At 40.9% G+C, this 22,431-nt stretch overlaps 1 long non-coding RNA gene across 1 annotated transcript in view; it reads right to left on the bottom strand.

The window, feature by feature from the left end:
* Nucleotides 1-22,431, bottom strand: part of LOC123941893 — a 70,790-nt gene that overhangs the window by 33,271 nt on the left and 15,088 nt on the right. Inside the window, exon 2 of the long non-coding RNA XR_006818365.1 lies at nucleotides 4,601-4,661. This is a non-coding gene — a long non-coding RNA (uncharacterized LOC123941893). The remainder of the gene's footprint in view (nucleotides 1-4,600; nucleotides 4,662-22,431) is intronic.

The raw sequence follows: 22,431 nt of genomic DNA, 5'->3' as shown, positions 1-22,431 counted from the left end.
GGGATTGGGAGCTATGAGCCAGGAAGGGTGGATGAATCAAAATGAGGAAATACATATTTTGTATAAATCACAATATTTCTGTGCCCTTCGCTGTGTTCTCATAGTTTCCCATGCTCCCATTGCTCGGTCATAAACACTACAGGTTCCGCCATCAATTCCACAGTGCAAGCATGGTTTATTCACCTAATCAACCCTTCAGCCAGTATAACCTCCAGATTAGGGTGGGACCTCAACATAGACACTGAAAAATGCTGATTGGGTTGAAATGAAGCCAGTGTATCTGAAATGTCCTGTCTGGCCATACGATTTTCAGCTGGTTGCAGCTGATATGCCCAGACTGGATGCTGATCTGTAAAGTCAGTCCCTCTACCCTCTGTCTGCCACAGTCTCTCACCAGCCTGTTCTTCATCAAAAAACTTCCCTCCCATCAAGTTAAGCAGAAAAATCAGCAGATTTAAGAAATGAATGAAAGTGACGATTGATGGCTAAAGCTGTACTTTTTTTTTTTTTTTTTGGCATCTTTGCTGCTCATTTGTGCTGGGGAAACACCTTTATGCTATAAAACAGGTCCATTGGCTCGACAACAGGCAGGGAATGTTAGGGAAACAACAGAATCCTGGAGCCAAGTCTTGCCCCTTAAGCTCTTCTTCTTTGGTGGCCATTCTTTTCATTTTAATTCATTTCCCATTTAGAGATGGTTCACGGGCAGTCCCTGAGGGCATCCTAACGAATTTGTCCAGCAAGCACAATTGCTTCCTTTTTTTGTCAGCCTAATATATCCTCATCATTTTTAACCCTCTCTTAATCAAACTCTTTGAAATCAAATTGAACTATATCCAAAAGCAGTCTTTTCATTTATCAGTACAACTGAAAAATATACCTCTTGCTGAAAGACGTAGGATTAATCCCACCTAACTTTATAATCACCCCTCAAAGTATTTTAGCATTTATATTCCTAGCATCCCCCTTCAACTTGTTATATAGTATGAATGAGGGATCTCCCCAGTTAGAAATTAGGCTTTTTGATAATTGGACTGTATTGAGCCCTACCTGACAGTCTTGTTTTCCCACTAATGTGTTTACCATTCTATTGTATATGCAAGTCATGACCCTACAGTGGACTTAAACTGACCAATCCTGAACTACAAGGCCACTTCATTCAGGGTAAAGTCATTTCTGTTCTTAGTGGAATTACATAATGACCCACATGTTGTAAATGCTTAGTACCGCCTGTTGGAATATAAAATGGTATGTGTGTATATCAGGTCAAATGATTGTGAAATGCATTTCTCAAGTGTGTGTTCTGTTGGGTATTAAGGATGACCACAGAGGAATTGAAAGCTATATTTGATAACACTGGACAAAATCAAGGTGACTTTGGGTTTGGTGATGACTTTTAAGACACAGTACCAGTAACATTATTCATGAAAGAAAACATTGGTCAGTTGGACTTCTTTAAAATTTAAAACTTTTGTTCTGTGAAAGACTCTGTGAAGAGAATGAAAAAAGACAATCCATAGATTGTCCATAGACTGGGACAAAATACTTGCAAATCATATATCCATTAAAAAATTGATATCCAAGGGGTACCTGGGTGGCTCAGTGGGTAAAGCCTCTCTGCCTTCGGTTCAAGTCATGATCCCAGGGTCCTGGGATTGAGCCTGGTGTCCTTTGGGCTCTCTGCTCAGCAGGGAGCCTGCTTCCCTTTCTCTCTCCCTGCCTGCCTCTCTGCCTACTTGTGATCTCTGTCAAATAAATTAAAAAAAAAAACAAAACCCTCATCTTTAAAAAAAAATTTATATCCAAAATATACAAAGTACAACTAAAATTCAACAATAAGAAAACAAACAATCCAATCCAAAACATCTGGACACCTCACCAAAGAAGAAGTACAGATAGCATATAAGCATAAGAAAAAATGTCCAACATTACATGTCATCAGGGAATTGCAAATTAAACAACAAGATACTACTATCTTCTACTAGAATGGCTAAACCCCCCCCCCAAGACTAATAATACCAAATGCTGCTAAGGATATGGAGCAGTAAGCACTCTCATTCATTGCTGGTAGGAATGCAAAATGATATAGCTACTCTGGAAGTTAGTTTGGCAATTTCTTGTAAAACAAAACATTCTATTACTGTACAACCTAGTAATCATGCTCTTTGGTATTTATCCAAATGAGTCGAAAAGTTATATCCACACAAAAACCTGTGCAATGGGTGTTTGTAGCAACTTTATTTATAATTGCTAAAACATGGAAGCAACCAAGATGCCCTTTAATAAGGGAATGGATAAACAAACTGTGACACATCTGGACAATGGAATATTACTTAGCTCTAAAAATAAATATTATCAAGCAATGAAAAGACATGAAGGAAACTTAAATGCATGTTGCTAAGTGTAAGAATCCAATCTGAAAAGCCTACATAGCGTATGATTCCAAGTATATGACATTCTAGAAAAGACAAAACCATGGAGAGAGTAAAAAGATCAATAATTGTCAGAGGTTTGGGAGGAGGAAGGTAAGGATGACTAGGGGGAGCACCGAGGATTTTTAGGGCTGTGCTATTACTCTGTATGATACAATGGTGGATACATGTCATTATATATTTGCAATTCCTTAAAATGTACAACACAAAGAATGAACCCTCATATAAACTGTAGACTTCAGTTTATAATAATGTATTGGCTCAGCAACTGTTTACAAACATACCACAGTAATGCAAGATTCTAATAATATAGGAAACAAAGGGACAGGTGAAGAAGGATATGGGAATGCTCCATAATTTCTGCTCAAGTTTTCTGTAAACATAAAACCACTTTAAAAAATAAAGTCTATTAACTTAAAAAATTAATGTGTATAGCATCTGGAACACAGGCAACACTCAATAAATAATAGCTACTGTTATTCGCTGTCTCCCTGGTGAGTACTCTCCTCAGCACTGTAGGATTTTAGAAAGCATCTGCTCTCTCCCCACTGGAGAGAACCTGCTTCTCACCCCCACCCCCACCTCCCCATCCCCATTCTATGACAACCAAAAATGTTTCCAGACCTTGCCAAATGCCTCATGAGGGGAATAAAATCACCCGCAGTTGAGAACCTCTCCATTAAATGCTTTTGAAGAAAAATAGAAGGGCTCCAAAGATCTTAATCTGTACCTCTGTCACATTAGAAGAGAATTTCCAAACTCTAAATATAAAATGTACGCCACTAGAAATAAATTCTATCCGTTGGGGATTTTTCAGTTCATGATTTTGGCTTTGGGACCAAAATAGAGTGGGGACAGATTCTAGTTTGGCATTATTTGAAAGCTGGGAATTTGATCAGTCTCTGCTTTTGGATGTTTCTGTCCAAACTGATCAAATAAAACTAAAACTATATGGCCAGACTAGGGATAGAACACCCACCTTTCCCCCTCTCTTGCTTTTTGAAATAACCACGGGAGCCATAAGAGGCTAATCCTTTTGCCAAAGATCATTTTCAGCCTAGTTTTTTGTTTTGTTTTGCGTTAGGATATTTTGATACATCATGACGTTTTCCTCCCCTCCCCCACAAATTTTTCAGATTAGTAATATTTTTCTCTACTAATCCCATTTTTAGCCACTAATCCTCAATCAAAGGATCTGGAGAAAAGCAAAAGACCCCATTGTTTGTTATTTGTTAGACTAAAAGGGGATTTTATGTGTATACCGTAATTGGGTTGAATACTCCATGACTATCTTATTGAAGTTTGAAAGCTGGGAGTTTCCAAGATATGTGCTAAACTTGATTTGCCTGTATGAGTTTTTATTAGGTACCAGCCAAAAGATTTTATTTATTTGTTTATTTATGTAAAGAATGAGGGATTTCGGCACCAGGCCTGAGTCCAGGGGAATTCACGGTTCAATAAAGACTAACATCCCAGACAGGGCGAGTGCTTCCCCTACATGTTTTCTCCGGATCCATTATCAAACCAAAACAGGGATTCTAAGAATGAATTTCAAATGAATCATTCCGTTTCACTAAAATTTGTTAGCATGGCCAAAATATACTCCAGCTAGTTCAGGGAAGGGGAAAGGAGAAGGTGGGCAGAAGGTTAAAGGAAACACATGCCAGATGGGGGTTCAATTGGATCCATCCCCAGAGAAGACCCCACGTTACTGGCAGCTCAGCAGGCCCACTTTCCACTGCAAAGCTTCCATGGGGTTTGGATGAGGTTCATTGTTAAGAATGTTTAGAGTTATGGGTCGGATACTAGGCCAGCGCCAGAAGACAGATTCCAAGCCACAGAGGCACCCACGTGTCCCTCAATAAATTTATTTTGTGTATGTTTGTGAAACACTGGGCCCTTTAAAGTGCAGGACCTAGATGATTCTTATTAAGTAAATACATGACATCAGCCATCTAAATTACCAAAAGACTTCTACTCAGAGGTTTTAGTGAAGGGGGCAAGTAGCCAACTCTGGTCGAATCACCTGTGGAATTTTTTTAATATAACAGACACAAACTTCTGCTCTACCTCTTCTCAGTCAGATGTCTGGGGGGTAAGTTCAAACATTAACATCAGTTTGAGGTTGGAAGCCAAGGTTATATAGGCTAGGTGAAAACAGTACTTACAGCAGTCCTGTGTTCCATTTGGACACCTGATGAGTAACAGAAGCATATGTCATGCCCAGTCCTGGGGAAGATACCAAACAGAGAACAAAGGGTGACTTTCTTCCCTAGCTCACCTTGGATGGCCATTGCCTCAAACTTTCCAAGTCATGTATCTTACTCTCTACAAAACTATGATCATAGTCAGCTTCCTCTCTGTGCTTAATCAATTAACCAGTTAAAGCAGTAGATGCCTTATTCCATTCTTCTGGTTCCCATTTCAGTCTTCTCAGTCAGGACCTAAGTAAATATTAAAAGAAGCAACACAAGTTTGAGATTTCTGAGGGACCTGAAATTATCTCCCATGGGAAAAAAAGTTCTCTGAAGAGGTCATATATATAAAACCTGGAGAAGCCCTGCCGGAAAGTGATCTTTGTAGGGAACAGTTGAGCATGTTCAGAATTTTGAAAGTCCTTCTACGTGAACGAATGTTTTATGGAAACAAAGTTTTAAATTTATGTTCAAGAAGATCATTTGAAACGGAATTAGGGAAATTGCATATTAAGCATAATCCCTTTGGCCTGGTCTAGGAAAGTACTGGAGATGCCAACTCTTAGAGCTGACATTAGAACCAGCCAGCTGGTGGCTTACTCTGTGCTGTTCTTCACTCTGCCCATGATGAACTATGATCTCTGGGGTTCACAACCCCATGAGGCATGGACAATTGCATTAGATAGGATCTTCAATCATGGAGCTTGAGGATTCACCACTGGGCAAACTCTGTCTCTCATGGAGTCCTGAGCAGCAGGGTCTTGCAAATGGGTACCCTGAGAGTTCAACTGTGAAATTTGACTGCAGTGGAAAAATCATCTCAGAGATCAAACCATAAACAGATGTGTAACTTGTGGATCTGCCACCAAATAACCCTATGTGAATTTGGGGCTATTAATCCATCCATCCATCCATTCATTCATGTACCTGTTATATGCCAAAATGTGTGTCAACAGAAAGTGATGTCACAGTAATCAAAATAGAGAGCCCATGCCCTTGCCTGGTGGGGAGACAGACATGGAAAAAAGCTTTACACAGATACATGCAGAAATGCAACTTACAAGGATTGGGAAGGAATGGTATAAGGAGGGGGTCCCTCTATTAGACTGAGGGGTCAAGGAGGATCTCTCACAGTAGTTAAACTGAGCCCTAAAGGACTCAGACAAAATGGTGTAGGAAGAGGTTACCAGACATGGACAACATCAAGTGTGAAGGCTGATGCTCAAAAGAGAATTTTTGGAGTGGTAGGCATGGTAGTTTTAAGTATTTGCCTCACAGTGATGAAAAGGACAAGTTCTAAATTGGGCATGAAGCGGTATGACAGAAGGAGGGTGCTGAAAGAGGAGAGTGAGGAGTGCGTTGGTGACCTGTCCATGGCTGATGAGATTGGAGAGCTATTGAAGTGGGCAAACTAGGACCTGCATCTGAAAGGATAAGGTTTTCTTCTTGGAGAACTTCTTGTCTGAATTAGAAATAGAGATGATGTGCAGGGGGAGGCAATGGGAGTGGGTACCTGGAGTGCGATGCAAGAGAAAGTTATGAAAAGGTCATAGGAGAGAGCCTGTCCACCAGGCCCTATGTTGAATGGGCCTCTGGATATTCATTCCCCAGAATAAAGATCAGCTTAGGTAAAGACTCCACTCCAAAACTGCTAGAACTTGTCCAGGAATTCAGTAAAGTGTCAGGATATAAAATCAATGCACAGAAATCAGTTGCATTTCTGTACACCAACAACACGACTGAAGAAAGAGAAATTAAGGAGTCAATCCCATTTACAATTGTACCCAAAACTATAAGATACCTAGGAATAAACCTAACCAAAGAGACTAAGAATCTATACACAGAAAATTATAAAGTACTCATGAAAGAAATTGAGGAAGACACAAAAAAATGGAAAAATGTTCCATGCTCCTGGATTGGAAGAATAAATATTGTGAAAATGTCTATGCTACCTAAAGCAATCTACACATTTAATGCAATCCCTATCAAAATACCATCCATTTTTTTCAAAGAAATGGAACAAATAATCCTAAAATTTATATGGAACCAGAAAAGACCTCGAATAGCCAAAGGAATATTGAAGAACAAAGCCAAAGTTGGTGGCATCACAATTCCGGACTTCAAGCTCTATTACAAAGCTGTCATCATCAAGACAGCAAGGTACTGGCACAAAAACAGACACATAGATCAGTGGAACAGAATAGAGAGCCCAGAAATCGACCCTCAACTCTATGGTCAACTAATCTTCAACAAAGCAGGAAAGAATGTCCAATGGAAAAAAGACAGCCTCTTCAATAAATGGTGCTGGGAAAATTGGACAGCTACATGCAGAAAAATGAAATTGGACCACTTCCTTACACCACACACGAAAATAGACTCCAAATGGATGAAGGACCTCAATGTGAGAAAGGAATCCATCAAAATCCTTGAGGAGAATGCAGGCAGCAACCTCTTCAACCTCAGCCATAGCAACATCTTCCTAGAAACATCGCCAAAGGCAAGGGAAGCAAGGGCAAAAATGAACTATTGGGATTTCATCAAGATCAAAAGCTTTTGCACAGCAAAGGAAACAGTTAACAAAACCAAAAGACAACTGACAGAATGGGAGAAGATATTTGCAAACGACATATCAGATAAAGGGCTAGTATCCAAAATCTATAAGGAACTTAGCAAACTCAACACCCAAAGAACAAACAATCCAATCAAGAAATGGGCAGAGGACATGAACAGACATTTCTGCAAAGAAGACATCCAGATGGCCAACAGACACATGAAAAAGTGCTCCACGTCACTCGGCATCAGGGAAATACAAATCAAAACCACAATGAGATATCACCTCACACCAGTCAGAATGGCTAAAATTAACAAGTCAGGAAATGACAGATGCTGGCGAGGATGTGGAGAAAGGGGAACCCTCCTCCACTGTTGGTGGGAATGCAAGCTGGTGCAACCACTCTGGAAAACAGCATGGAGGTTCCTCAAAATGTTGAAAATAGAACTACCCTATGACCCAGCAATTGCACTACTGGGTATTTACCCTAAAGATACAAACATAGTGATCCGAAGGGGCACGTGTACCCGAATGTTTATAGCAGCAATGTCTACAATAGCCAGACTATGGAAAGAACCTAGATGTCCATCAACAGATGAATGGATAAAGAAGAGGTGGTATATATACACAATGGAATACTATGCAGCCATCAAAAGAAATGAAATCTTGCCATTTGCGACGACGTGGATGGAACTAGAGCGTATCATGCTTAGTGAAATAAGTCAATTGGAGAAAGACAACTATCATATGATCTCCCTGATATGAGGACATGGAGAAGCAACATGGGGGGGTAGGGGGATAGGAGAAGAGTAAATGAAACAAGATGGGATTGGGAGGGAGACAAACCATAAATGACTCTTAATCTCACAAAACAAACTGGGGGTTGCTGGGGGGAGGTGGGATTGGGAGAGGGGGAGCGGGCTATGGACATTGGGGAGGCGAGGCGAACCATAAGAGACTATGGACTCTGAAAAACAACCTGAGGGTTTTGAAGGGTCAGGGGTGGAAGGTTGGGGCAACCTGAGGGTTTTGAAGGGTCAGGGGTGGGAGGTTGGGGGAACAGGTGGTGGGTAATGGGGAGGGCACGTTTTGCATGGAGCACTGGTTGTTGTGCAAAAAGAATGAATACTGTTACGCTGAAAAAATAAATAAAATGGAAAAAAAAAAAAAAAGATCAGCTTAGGTGCTAAAATCTTTAGTGAGTGAGAAGAAGTGACCAGCAGCTTGCAGACAATCTCTTCACTGCCCTGGGGAGCTCCTAGGATCTTTGCTGTAAGCAATAAAAACAGTCACTGTTTTCTCAATTCTGTCAACCTTGTGGTGAGCACACTAGATGAAATCAGAAGACTGGGATTCAAGTTCTGGCCCTGTGACTCTAGTTGTGGCATTTACCTTGGCAATATCATTTTGAGTCTTTGAATCTCGATTTCCTCATCTGCTAATTATGTAAACGACCTGCAGAAGGTTGGTGGGAGGTGGGGAAAGAATGACCTGCCTCCCTAGGGAAGTACATGAGAATTTCTACTGCTGTGGTTTTCAACCCTCCTTCACATGAGAATCACCTGAATTTGGTCTAAGTTGGGCCAAGCTTTGGAATTTTTTAAAAGGTCCCCTGTGATTCTAAGGGGCAGAGGTTGAGAACCACTGTCCAAGGAAAACAAGTATCATTTGAGAAGAATATTCAACATATACCACTAAAATAAGTCTCATTCTTCTGTTTTGTTCACTGAAACTGCCCTAGTGCCCAGAATATTTAACATGTAGTAGGCATTCAGTAAATTGTATTTGGGCAATGTCATGATTATAAAGCAGATCAGGGCATTGCCCCAGGAACAAAAACAAAGTAAAATTGTCACTGAATTGCTTACTCGATTACTTAATTCTCTGGTTAATCCTGGCCACAGAACTGGGAGTGATCCTTTAGCCCCAAACATAATTCTAAAATATTAAGTAGGATTTATTTACATCTAATGAACTTCCTTGCAAATGTCTGTACCCAACTCTAGCACCCCCCCCACACACACACACAGGTGGCCTCAGTCTTATGATGAGAGGGTCTCTATTTGGGGAATTTCTTCTTATCACATCACCCAGGAGACCGAGGCATCTTTTTCTCTCTACTGCCATAGTGCTTTGAACCTGGTTCATTCTTCAGCAATCACACAATGTATAGATTGTTTATTAGTTAAGTCTGTCTCCTCCCTTTACGTGAAGTTCCCTGTAATCAGATAGTCAGTATCTTTCTTGAAATTGTAGCACCTTATGATAATGATGATGATAATGATGATGATGTCCCTGGCATCAGGACAATATTTCATCTTTTTCTTGAATAAATTTACAAGCTATCTGGGACACATTGGGGATTTTTTTTTTGCACTGCATTTCCCCTCTCATAGAGAAAGAACCAGGATTAGACCACAGAGGCCAACCAGAAATTTATGGTAGCCAGTGGTGGGATAACAGATGTTTATACTTTCCTGAAGCAAAAATAAGAGAGAAGGGGCAAAAGAAAGCTTTGGTGGGCTTTAGAACCTGAGGAAGGTTGGTGAGCTCAGGTTACTGGTCTTTTCCTAGCCAGCTTTGGAGAGAACATCCAACCTTCTCACCAAAAAGACCATAATGAAGTTTGAAAGAAAAAGAGCTTTTAAAGGATCAGAGAAAGATGTCCCTAGCTGAAAATTCTTCCACCGTGTGGTCTCCTAGAAATAAATGAAGAATGAGAATTTGGAAACTTGGTCTCCTGTCTTCTCATTAACCAGCTGACTAATATTGGGCAAGCCACTTAACCATTTTATGGGGTAGCTTTTCATCCATAAAAGGAAGGGTTAAAAATTGTTGCCTTACCTTTTATAGGAGTAAAAACAAAAACTAGGTAATATGTGTAATACCTCTTTATAAGGACTCTCTTTCTGTGCCATATGAAACATCAGAGATAGCAAACAAAACGTTGCTCATACTGGGTTAGTCACTAAGATGTCTGAATTTACCCCCTAGTCTCCTTGGAGCAGCACTCTTGTGAGCAGCCTCATGCGCTAATAGGGGGCTTGAGAGTAAGTGATAGTGAATGGGCTGTTGACCATATTGTCTGTCATATTACCTGGGAATGGTGCTCTTGTATCTCCCAAGAACAGGTAAGAAAGAGCCTGCTATAGCCAAAGGAAACTGGAATTTTCCAAGATACTTCAAGTTATCCATTCCCTCCCCCACTGAGCCCACCAGCTATAAATAATGAAAGACCCAGTGAAAATGTTGGAAGTACCTGCGCAGGCCCGCTAGACCTCCTACCTGTGGATGCCCAGGACAGACCTGCGAAGGAGCCTGAAGACCTGAGCTCGCCCACAAGGGCCTTCACCTGTCCTTGCCCTTTGGAGCTATTCCTCCACACCCACTTTTGCCCATCATAATAGCCCTTCTCTGTCTGTCCTGATAAAATCCAAATTGCCCAATAGCTGCTAATCCACAAGAACAATTCCTCCTTCTTTGGAGAACCATCCTTGACCAACTAGCTGTGAAGCTAGCTGAACTTCTGCCTTCGCCCTCCCACTCAAGGCCTATACAGCAGTCCATTTTTCCTCTCCAAGTTAGAAAACTCCTCTGGAGCCTTCTCACCCCTGACATTCCAAAGAAAGACTTAGGTTAATGGTGTTCTTGTTATTTTTTTTCTTCCTCTGCCCTAAGGGGCCTAGACGCTGTCCTTATGGAAGATGGGTGACAAATAGGAGAGACACATCAGTTTTTATTTTCTCACTCCCATAATCAGTAAAACAAAATAAAACAAAACAGGTACATTTCCTTCTCTTCTTGCTGTTGTGATCATTTAGATGTATTTGAGTCTTCTCAGGACTCAGAAAGAAAAAGGAATTTTTTCCTTCTACCCATCTTGGGTTCTCTGGGGGCCCTATAAACTGAACTGACAAAAAGACAGGTTAACAAGAGAAAAACAAACAGAAGCTTATTAACACGTATATCACACTTACACATGGGAGCCCTCAGTGATGAGTGGTGAGTGCTGAAAGGCGTGGTTAGAATGTGGGGCCTATGTATCTAACCTAGTAGAAGAAAGGTGGGGGAGAAAGGGCACTTATGGAAAAAACAAATGACTTTTTGGAAAGATAAATGGGCCCTTAGGAGAATAGATGGGAGATATGATCACTTGGAAGACGTCTGTCTTGGGTGTGGTGCCGATTTCCAGGCTCCCAGAAGAGAAGAGTAGAGTTGCTTCCAGGGAAAGGATTTATGACAATTGAGTTCTTTGTGGGGGGCTCTGCTTTTAGGAAGATAAGGGATTTCATGAATTCAAATGTCTTCAGCTCAAAATAATTTTGATGTTAAAGTGGCATATTTTGGAGTGGCATATCCTGCACCCCTTCAACCTTCTGTACCAAGTTACTACCCTTTAGGACTAAACAAGCTTCAACCTCGCTTTGAGTAGTGCTGGGACTAAGGTGAGACAAACACTCACCTTGACTGCAGAATGTAAAGGGGGCAGCCCAAAACTCAGTCACCAAGATAGATGTTTTACTGTAATAATATCTTTAAAAATTTTTTTTAATTTTATTTATTTTTTTATTTGAGAGAGAGAGATAGAACACATGCAAAGGCATGCTAACAGGGGGAGAGGCAGAGGGAGAGGGAGAAGCAGACTTCCCACTGAGCAGCGAGGCCAACGTGGGACTCAATCCCAGGACCCTAAGATCATGACCTGAGCTGAAGGTGGACACTTAACTGACTGAGCCACCCAGGCACCCCTCTAGTTTTGAAAATAGAAACTAAGGCAAAATATCCAGGATGAGCAAAATATGAACATTTTAAATTAAGTTAGGATCGGTATTATGGAATACAGGCCATTGGCCTTCGGGATCCCTATCGGACAGTTATTTATATTAACTACCTCATTGTCTGGAGCCTACATCCAGTGGGGATTTTCCTAAGCCACGGCGTCTCCCAAAGTCTCCCAAGCACTCCTGCCCTTCTGTCTCCTGTGATCCCATCCTCATATACTTCATAACAGCAGCCAACAGTTCTCGGCCATGTGCCAGGCATTGACTCACGATCTGCATTTTCATTATGTCAGATGATCCTCACCATTTCCATAGGTACCAATAAAACAAGTCTTGGTATTATCTGGATTTAATGTTTATGTTTTAAGTTGAGAAAGCCTCCAAGGGGAGCTACCACAGCCATGGATGACACAGCTAGTCCACGGCAGAGCAGAAATGGAACCCAAGCCCACCCTTACCCACCCCTCTATACTGCTCCTCACAGACCAAAACCTCAGTGCTGTCTGTTCATACTGACCATTCATCAAACGTGGTCACTATTCCCTTGGCAGGACCTCCAACTTTTCTCTATTAGTGTGGTGTGGTGAATGAGAAGCTTTGCTGAAATTCATCTCACTAAAATGTAAAGCTGGAAGGTAACTTGCAGAGAAAGCATTAAATCCAATGCATGTCATTTCCTCAATTTGCAAAATAGAAAACTGAGTCCTGGAAAAGTGATATGATTTGCTAAGTCTACATGTTGGTGATATCAGCAGAATTGGCTCTGCCTTTACTCTTTCCACTGAATCCTGGCTCTTTATTCTGCCATCCTGTCCTGAGTACTCCCTCAACCATCTGCCCACGAGGTTTTTCCATCAGCTTCTATGTCATGTGCTTCTTTCCCAAGACTGCTCCCATTTTCTCCCCTTCAAACCCATTTGCTACTTATACTCCAGAAATAGTCACCGATCGCCTCTTATGTGCAAGGAATTCTGCTGACATCTTAGGCAGCACTCTAAATTCATACATATATACTTATGTACATTTATGCCCAGCTCAGAATAAAGTGGTAGGACTGGGGGAAAAAATGGGGGTGGGATGGGATTCTAGCGTCAGAGAGGAAATCAGCTCTGAGCTTTATAGTTCTTCTTTGCTTTTGAGTACAGTTCAGAATGCTGGTCTCTACCCTTAGACCAGGACCAGCTCTGCGCCGAGAGGTCCTCCAACAACCAAAACCTCTCTTTCTTCTGACCCACCAGTTCCCTGGCACATGTGAGCTGCTATGAAGCCATAAGAGTAAAAAAGTGGGGTTGGGAGTTGGGGGGGATGCTTACAAGGCTTCATTAAAATGTACCTAAATTCCCTTTCTCGTACTCCCAGAAGCTCATTGATAGATCAGCTGTATACCTCTTGGAATGTACCTTACAAAGTTACAGGATAGATGTAAGGAAATTTTACTCAGGGTGAGAGGCATCAGGGTCTAAGAGCAGCCCCAAATGGCCAGAGTCATGAAAGGTTGGCAGGCTTTGCTGCCTCACTACCCGTGGTTCCCAAAGGCCATCCTTGGGGAGTGAGGGAGAATAGTCTATTTACTCAGAAAGGCTGCCTGCTGGGAATGTTCATGCTTGTGCTAGAAATGACTAGTGAAGTTGGGAAAAAAGAAGAGAAAGCCTTGTTATAAAAAAATTTCTAGAAACTTGGTGCAGGGAGTGGGGGCCAAAAGAAAAGGAATTGGGCATTTCAAATTGATAGTGTTTGGGTAAAGTAGATATCTTAAAATATTTGCTGAAAAATATTTGCTGAAAAACTCTAACCCCCAATCAGTGATTGGCATCATTGCTCCAAGGCAGAGGCAGGAGGTGAGTGGGAACCATCAGCTTCTATGAATTGTTTAGAGTGTAAAAAGAAAGAGCTTTCTCCTCCTCATCCTTGTCTTGTCCCACCAGCTCCATGTTGGGGCCGCTGGGGGGCACATCACATTATAGTCTGCACAGAGAGTCATTTACAGGGAGGATAGGAAAAATAATGGACACTGGATTGAGCAGACCATCACCTCCCTCAAGCCAAAGACAGCCATACATAATGTCTTTGCCCCTCACCTTGCTGAGCAACGAGAACGCATGGAAGAGCTGTCATCTGAGCCTCCATGAAAGGCCCATCTCTGAAATCCAACCTTTCTTTATAGGGTTATTGCATTTTTTTAAGATTTTATTTATTTATTTGAGAGACAGAGATCACAAGTAGGCAGAGAGGCAGGCAGAAAGAGAGAGGGAAGCAGGCTTCCTGCTGAGCAGAAATGGATGCGGGGCTCCATCCCAGGACCCTGAGATCATGACCTGAGCCGAAGGCAGAGAGGCTTTAACCCAATAAGCCACCTAGGCGCCCCGGGTTATTGCATTTTAAAGGGATGTTTTTTGCTTTGCTTTTTAAAAATAATGTTTATTTTTAGTTCTTCAGCAAAAACACTCATTCTGGAATTTATTTTTTCTTGACTCTACTTTTGCATTATGTGTAAGTGATCTTCTAGGTTCCACAGAGATTCCTGTGGCTTGTGGGTTCAAGACCGAGCCTCCAGGGCTCCCAGAAAAGTGCAGCAAAAGCACAGCTCCACGAGTGAGAGCCCCTGAGAAACCACTGCCCAGATCTGGGACATCTCCTTGGTGAAAAGCACAATATAGATTTGAAAAGTACAGAGAAGCCTAAAAGAAGAAGAAGAAGAAGAAAGTCCCTTATCATTTCACCACTTTCAGCTTTTTGATTAAAATATATTTTTCTCAGGATGCCTGGGAGGCTCAGATGGTTAAGAGTCTGCCTTCAGCTCAGGTCATGATCCCAGGGTCCTGGGATCAAGTATGGCCTGGGGTTCCTTGCTCAGCAGGGAGCCTGCTTCTCCCTCTGTCTGCCATTTTCTCGGCTTGCTCTCTCTCTCTGGCAAATAAATAAAATCCTTTAAAAAATAAAATATATTTTTGTCAATGCAATGGTGGTTTCATACATTTTTAAGAAAAAGCCTAGGTTCCAAATGGAACCCCCAGGTAAATGAGGCCAGAAAAACTGAGAGTACTGCGCCATGTTGCAGATGGACTTGAAAAGCCATGAGGGTGAAAGAAAGCTTCTAAATATAACAAACTTCCCAAAAATGCGATCTCAACCTTAACTGAAGTCAGACTATTTTTGAAAGTGGAAATCCCCTCCTGCACCACACAAGTCCGTGGTCGAGCCGTCTAAGAATTCAACTTCTCGGGGGGCAGGAGGACATGCTGGTCCTTCGGTGAATACCATGGTCACTCCTCTTCCTTCCTGCCACCCACGGGGTCAGCAACAAGAGCCATCAGTTAAACGTGACACCCTCCCAGGGGAGCTGAATGTGCTCCCTGGGCTGTGCGTGGGGCTCCTTCTGAACCAGATGTTTGTCGGAAGCATGGCTCTTCGGCCCTCATTTCTGTTCTGTGCTGGTTTCTGGACTTTCGCCAACGCTTCTCCATCAAACAACTTGTAATTACTTAAATTTAAAAAAGAGAGAGAAACTTGTATAGAAATGGAGCAGTTTCTTTCTGCAAATTTTCAATCCGTCTGTCACTTTAGAAAGTGAAGCTTTTCCAGGTCCTGACACTCTCCTTCAAAATTCATTTCCACGGTGGATTTGAGTCGGGCTACACTGAGAGTGCCAATCAGCCTGCCTAGGACACTGGTGCGTTCTGGATGTTGGGGCAACATTCTTGGCAGGGACTGGTTTCCTGGTGGGCCCTGCCACCAACGGCACAGCTCCTCATGCCTCAGCCACCTGTCGCCCCTATGTGACTGGGACTGCTTCTGTCACCTACTTTTTTTTTTTTAATATTTATTTATTTGACAGAGAGAGAGAGATCTCAAGCAGGCAGAGAGAGAGAAGGGGGAGCAGGCTCCCCGCCAAGCAGAGAGCCCGATGTGGGACTCGATCCCAGGACCCTGAGATCATGACCTGAGCCGAAGGCAGCGGCTTAACCCACTGAGCCACCCAGGTGCCCCTGTCACCTACTTTTTAAAAAATTTTTTTATTTAAATTCAACGTAATTAGGGGCGCCTGGGTGGCTCAGTGGGTTAAAGCCTCTGCCTTCGGCTCAGGTCATGATCCCAGAGTCCTGGGATCGAGCCCCACATCAGGCTCTCTGCTCTGCAGGGAGCCTGCTTCCTCCTCTCTCTCTCTGCCTGCCTCTCTGCCTAGTTGTGATTTCTCTCTGTCAAATAAATAAAAAAATATTTAAAAAATTCAACGTAATTAACATATACTGTATTACTAGTTTCAGAGGTAGAAGTCACTGATTCATCAGTTGCAGACAATACGCAGTGCTCATTACTTCAAGTGCTCTCCTTAATGCCAGTCACCTAACTACCCCTCCCCCCGCCTGTCTCCCTCTAGCAACCCTCTCAGGGTCACCTCACTCCTATGGTCATTCAGTTCTTGCCTGAATAAATCAGAAACCCAATCTAACAATGACAGACGTACACAGCATATTTAAAAGTATGGAATTATAGTGATGAACACTAACAAGAGGCCTCTGTCTCCAGTTATATAAAATGTGATTTTACTTATTTTCTTTTAACACTTAGGGGCTCTTGAGATATTACTATATTGTGTCAGGGCTGAAGATGTCTCAAAATTGCCTGGGAGGTATATGGGAAATCACTGTAAAGTCCTCTTAATTTTGTATTAAGACTAAAATTGCCCTTAAAAAAATTAAGTCTTTAAAATTTTTTTTCTAAAAAATGGATGAGGAGAACACAGGCAGCAACGTTTGGGGCCTCGGTCGCAGCAAGTTCTTGCTAGAGTCATCTCCAAAGGCAAAAGAAACAAAAGCAAAAACCAACTATTGGGACTTCATCAAGATAAAATGTTTTGCACAGCAAAGGAAACAGCCAACAAAACTGAACGGCAACCTACAGAACGGGAATGGGAGGAGATATTTGCCCATGTCTTATCAGTTAAAGGGCTAGTATCCAAAATCTATAGAGAACTTATCAAACTCAACACCCAAAAATTTTAAAAATCCAGGCAAGAAATGGGCAGAAGACATGAACAGATATTTCTGCAAAGAAGACATCCAAATGGCCAACAGACACATGAAAAAATGCTCAACATCACTCAAATCTACAACTCAAAACCACAAATCAACTACAAATTAAAACCACAGTGAGAGACCACCTCACACAGGTCAGAATGACTAAAATTAACAACTAGGGAAATAACAGATGTTGGTGAGGATGGGGAGAAAGGGGAACCCTCTTACACTGTTGGTGGGAATGTAAACTGGGCACTCACTCTGGAAAACAGTGGTAGTTACATGAATGCATCCACATTTTATTTTTTAAAAGATTTTGTGTATTTATTTGAAAGAGAGAGAGAGAGAAGATCAGAGGAAGAAACAGAATGCCTGTGGAGCTGGGAGCCTGATGTAGGACTCAATCCTGGGACTCTGGGATCGTGACCTGAGCTGAAGGCAGTTGCTAATCAACCGAGCCACCAAGGCACTCCTGCGTCTGTATTTTAAAACTCATCCAATTCTACACTTAAAAGTATGTTAATCCTCCAAAAAAATTATGAAGAAAACTTGTACAGTATGAGACATTGTCAGAAGAGCTAGTAAAAGGGGTATACAAAAAAATCTAGGATACTGTCGGATGTGAAAGTTACCACTAGATTATGAGAGGTCTCTGATTAGACAGAATAAAGTGACAGTGTTTTAATTGAATTATATTTGACATATAATGTGGTGTCATATTAAAGTATATAACATGTTGATCTGATACATTTATCTATTGCAATATGATTTTCACTGAAGTGTTAGCTAACAGCTCTTTCACATCATGTAATTCTCATTTCTTTTTTGTGGTGGGAATAATTAAGATCTATGTGTTAGCAAGTTAAATGTTTATAATATAATATTATCTATTGGTACTACCCTGTGCATTAGATCTCCAGGACTGATTTAACTATAAGTTGCAAGTTAGTACCCATGAACAACATCTCTCTTATCCCTCCACCTTCCAGCCCTGGTAACACCCTTTTACCAATTTGGTTTTTTTTTTTTAAATTAAAGATTTTATTTATTCATTTGACAGACAGAGATCACAAGTAGGCAGAGAAGCAGGCAGAGAGAGGAGGAAGCAGGCTCCCTGCTGAGCAGAGAGCTGGATGCGGGCCTTGATCCCAGAACCCTGAGATCATAACCTGAGCTGAAGGCAGAGGCTTTAACCCACTGAGCCACCTAGGCACCCCTACCAGTTTGGCTTTTTATATTTGAATTCAATCACTTCTCTTTTTTTCCCTTAAATCTATTTATATGTATTTATATTTACACCCTATCCTCCCTATGCCTGGAACTTTCTTCCCCTGGGAGCATCTGAATAGTAACTCCCATGCTTCCTTTTAGTCTTTGCTCAAACTTTGCTTTCTCAGTCTGACCTACACAGACCCGCTATTTACAACTGCAGTCCAGGTTGCCTAGGTGGCTCAACTGGTTAAGCATCTGCCTTTGGCTCAGGTCATGATCCCAGAACCCTAGGATCAAGGCCCACATGGGGCTCCTTGCTCCATAGGGAGCCTACTTCTCCCTCTGCCTGCAACTTCCTCTGCTTGTATTTTCTCTCTGGCAAATAAATAGTCTTTTTAAAAAGAATTAAAAAAAATAAAACTGCAGTCCACATTCCCATCTCAATATTGTGGATTTTCCTCACTGTGCTGGTTTTTTTCCATTGCACATATCATTTCCTTATATACTATGCAATTGACTTCTTTATTATGCCTCCTGTTTGTCTCTTTCCCAATAAACTGTGAATCCCTTCCTCATGGAAGCAGAGATTTATTTCTATCTTATTACTTCTGCATTCCTGGCAACAGGTAGGCATGCAATAAATACTTGTTGGATAAATAAGTGAATTAAGATGGACAACCATCCTTTCTGACGCAGTATTTAGAATTACTACCGTCCATTGATGGTCCATAGATGCTATCTGAAAAGAGTACAGTCATTTGTACTCCCAACTAGTAATACATGAGCATGTTTGTTCTTTTCTATTTTTATTAGCATTGCAAGTTATCAATCTTTTTAATTGTGAACTATTCGTCAGAGGAAACCATACATCACTGGGCTTTTTTTATTTCGTATGTTTATTAATCATTTGCATTTTCACTTCTAGGAACTGATTATGTCGTTTGACTACTTTTATTTTGGATTGCTTCTTTTTAACTTAAAGGGACCTTGTATAAATTAACTTAATCCCCTATCTATCACATATAGTCTAAATAATTTATGCCATTCTCCCTTTGTATTTTAAACATTTGACTTGAAGCATTTCAAAGTTTTTCTGCTCAAAAAGGCATGAGAATGTGAATGTTCCCTTTTATTATCTATATGAAACAAAATATGTTTATTTTATAGCCAAAGTTTATGGTGTCTTTTTGCAGCAAAGGATTATTTTCAGGGATCAAGGCTCTCAGTCTAATTGAGGCAGTCGTTAGTAGCAGGACAGGAAACCGTCAGCAGTTAACTTTGCACGCAGTCTTGCCTTTCAGGAAAAGGGAAAGGGAAAGATAATTGCTAGACTAAGTTTAAGTCCTTTGACCTATAACAGAACTCTTTATTCTTCAATGAGAAGATTCAAAGTTGTTGATGTTGCTTTTCCCTTTGTTTTTCATAGAACAGAAAATCCAGTTGGGTCTCAGGATAACCAAGCCATGATTCTGTGAGCAGAGAATAACAACTTTACAAAACAATACTTTCCATTTGTATAGTGACTTACAGTTCCAATGTACTTCCATAAATATTATCTCATTTAATCCTCAAAACCAAAACTATTTTACAGAAAAGTATCCAGAAGTTTATAAATGCTAATTCTGGAGACCAGGATCTTACCCCATTGATTCTGTGACAGAGCCGGGCTCCGTGACATCTCTAAAGAATTTCCTATGCAACTGAATTATTCAGAATTGTAATAATTAACAACGTTAAAGAAAATGATATTGGAATACTAAGTTGAACAAGTTGGACCTAAAAATAGGTTATTTCTTCTCTTTGGTTTATAAAAGGCTTCAAATTCAGGTGTAGCTCCTCTGTCTTACGCAAAAACAGTGACATCTGCCTGGTGCTGGTGTCTATTCTTGCTCTTTGTCAGTATTTACAGGTCACAGAATACAAGACAGAAGTGTCAGGAGAAAAAGGCTTCTGGCAAATATAACCCTATTGTTTTATAGTCTCTTAGATTTTGAGGGCTTTCTTACTCTACAATATGTTCTTCTTGGTTCTGCAGGTTGAAAAGTTTTTTTAGAAGACACAAAAGAATATGAACTTTTTAGATAATGACCAGTGCCTTTTTATTTTAGAAGTATATGAGATGACGAGGTGAAGGCTACAAACGTATTTGAAAAGTCTTGAGTCGTAGTGAAATATACATGGCAATTTTGTTTTATATACTTTTATTTTCTTCTTAGGAAATTCACAGTAAAGACCATAATGAAGCTAAACATAAGGAATACGCCATTAAATTTACCTTTACAAACATTCCTGGTGAGGTATTAATACTCACTAAGATCTGCATGTAGGCTACAGAACATATTTCTAAGGTAGGGCTCATATATATACACTCTGAAATAATTTGGACTCCCTTAGCTTTATAAACTCAGCTTAACTCCATATCCGCCCACATGTTCCACACTCAGTTGGCCCCTGCCATTCTTAATTAATCCAGTTTGTGCCAGATATTTTTAATCTTTTATGCCATCTGTTTCCAAATACTGTGTTGGTCAAGGCTTGGCTGGGGTTCCATACCATTCAACCTTTCCTATTTTAGCTTCTCAGTTTTTGATTGCTGTGTTTCAGAGTTTTGTTTCATTAACTTAAGTCATGAACTCATCAAAGGTTCACCAACTCCCCGCTTATTTCAAATAATTCTGGCCTTAGGTACTTCCTTAGTATTTAATCTGAGAATGAGAAGACCTTGGTCTACCTAGTGAAGGAGTTGGCCAGCCTGGCTGTGTATCAGCCTCAATCTAAACACCTACTCATCTCATCATTGTCTCATGCCAATAAACCAAGGATTTCATGCACCAAGGGAAAGTTTCAGAGAATCATGCTGCTTTTCTTTTGCCATAAACACAGAAGGGAACTTTAGCTTGGGAACCATATGTGGAACTTGCTCATGTGGATTTTTTCCAGAATGTCCATTTTTCTCCTGGTAACACGTCACCAAAAAAAAAATAAATAATAAAATAAAAATATATAGAGGGTATCTCTACATAGAATACTTACTCACTTTCTACTAAAATGGACATTTTCTTGCATAAACTTGTTTTTCTTCTAAAGAAAATTTATTAACCTACATATCTCTGAATTATAACTTAACACAATACTAATCCCTGGCAGCAGAAATTTCTTGGGGTTGAGAGCATGGTAAGCATGTTGAAAATATTATTGTACAACTGACCCTTCAACAGCACAGGTTTGAACTGCGCAGGTCCACTGCTCCGTGGATTTTTTCCTCGTGGCTACCATAAAGTACTGAAAATGTGTTTTCTCTTCCCTGTGGTTTTCTTATTAACATTGCCTTTTCTCTAGTTTACTTTATTTTAAGACTATGGTATATGATACATATAACATACAAGATCAGCATTAACCGACTGTGTTAACTGACTATGTCTTGTTAAGGCTTCTAGTCAACACTAAGCTATTAGCAGTTAAGTTTGGGGGGAGTCAAAATTATGCAAGGATTCTTGATTATGCAGGGGGTCAGACCCCTAACCCTTGTGTTCTTCAAGGGTTAACTGCAGTCTAAAAACCAACTTTATAGCTTACGGCATTAGTAACTTACCTCAATTTAGGTCACTGTTACCCGCCTAGAATTTTATTTTCCAAGGTAAGGACCACATTTGTTTAATTTTTTCTTCAACTACAATCTGCCCAGGACTTAGAGATGGTATGTGGTGACACTCTCGAATATTCGACTGTGGGGACCCTGCGTTTTATCAATTTGATGAACAGACTTCTTTCTCTCTTCTTACAATATAATTCCCTCCCAATATTCTTTACTAACTTTTACTTTTTTTATTTAATGAGCCCCAGGATTTTCCCCCCTCTTCTCATTTTTTTTCTTCCCTTATGCAAAATAAAAAAGGCATAACTCAAATATCTCCTTTCCGGGAGTGGGGGTGAGAGGTGTTTTACCAACATCAGACCCATTATCTTTCGGGCACTCACTAACAGGCGCAGGTGCTCTCCCCGCTGCCCCCAGGCCTCCCACCTTAACTCTAGCATCTCCTGGTAGGCTGGCCCCTCTGTTCTACTCCGGGCATCCACCGTCCACGAAGAGAAGACAAAGAGCTCAAGAGCCTTATATGCAATTCCTGATCCTACTAATTAACTTTGCTTTAAACTCTGCAATAACTTCCTGGCAGTTTTGCTGAGAGCAGGAGCCTATTCGAATACCTATAAGAAGTGGGTAAGTGCCCTTTCACTTTTTCT

The sequence above is a fragment of the Meles meles genome, chromosome 5 (genome assembly GCF_922984935.1).
Source record: "Meles meles chromosome 5, mMelMel3.1 paternal haplotype, whole genome shotgun sequence".
NCBI classification, from domain to species: domain Eukaryota; kingdom Metazoa; phylum Chordata; class Mammalia; order Carnivora; family Mustelidae; genus Meles; species Meles meles.
The sequence above is the reverse complement of the archived record's forward strand: the minus strand, read 5'-3'. Positions and strand labels throughout refer to the sequence as shown.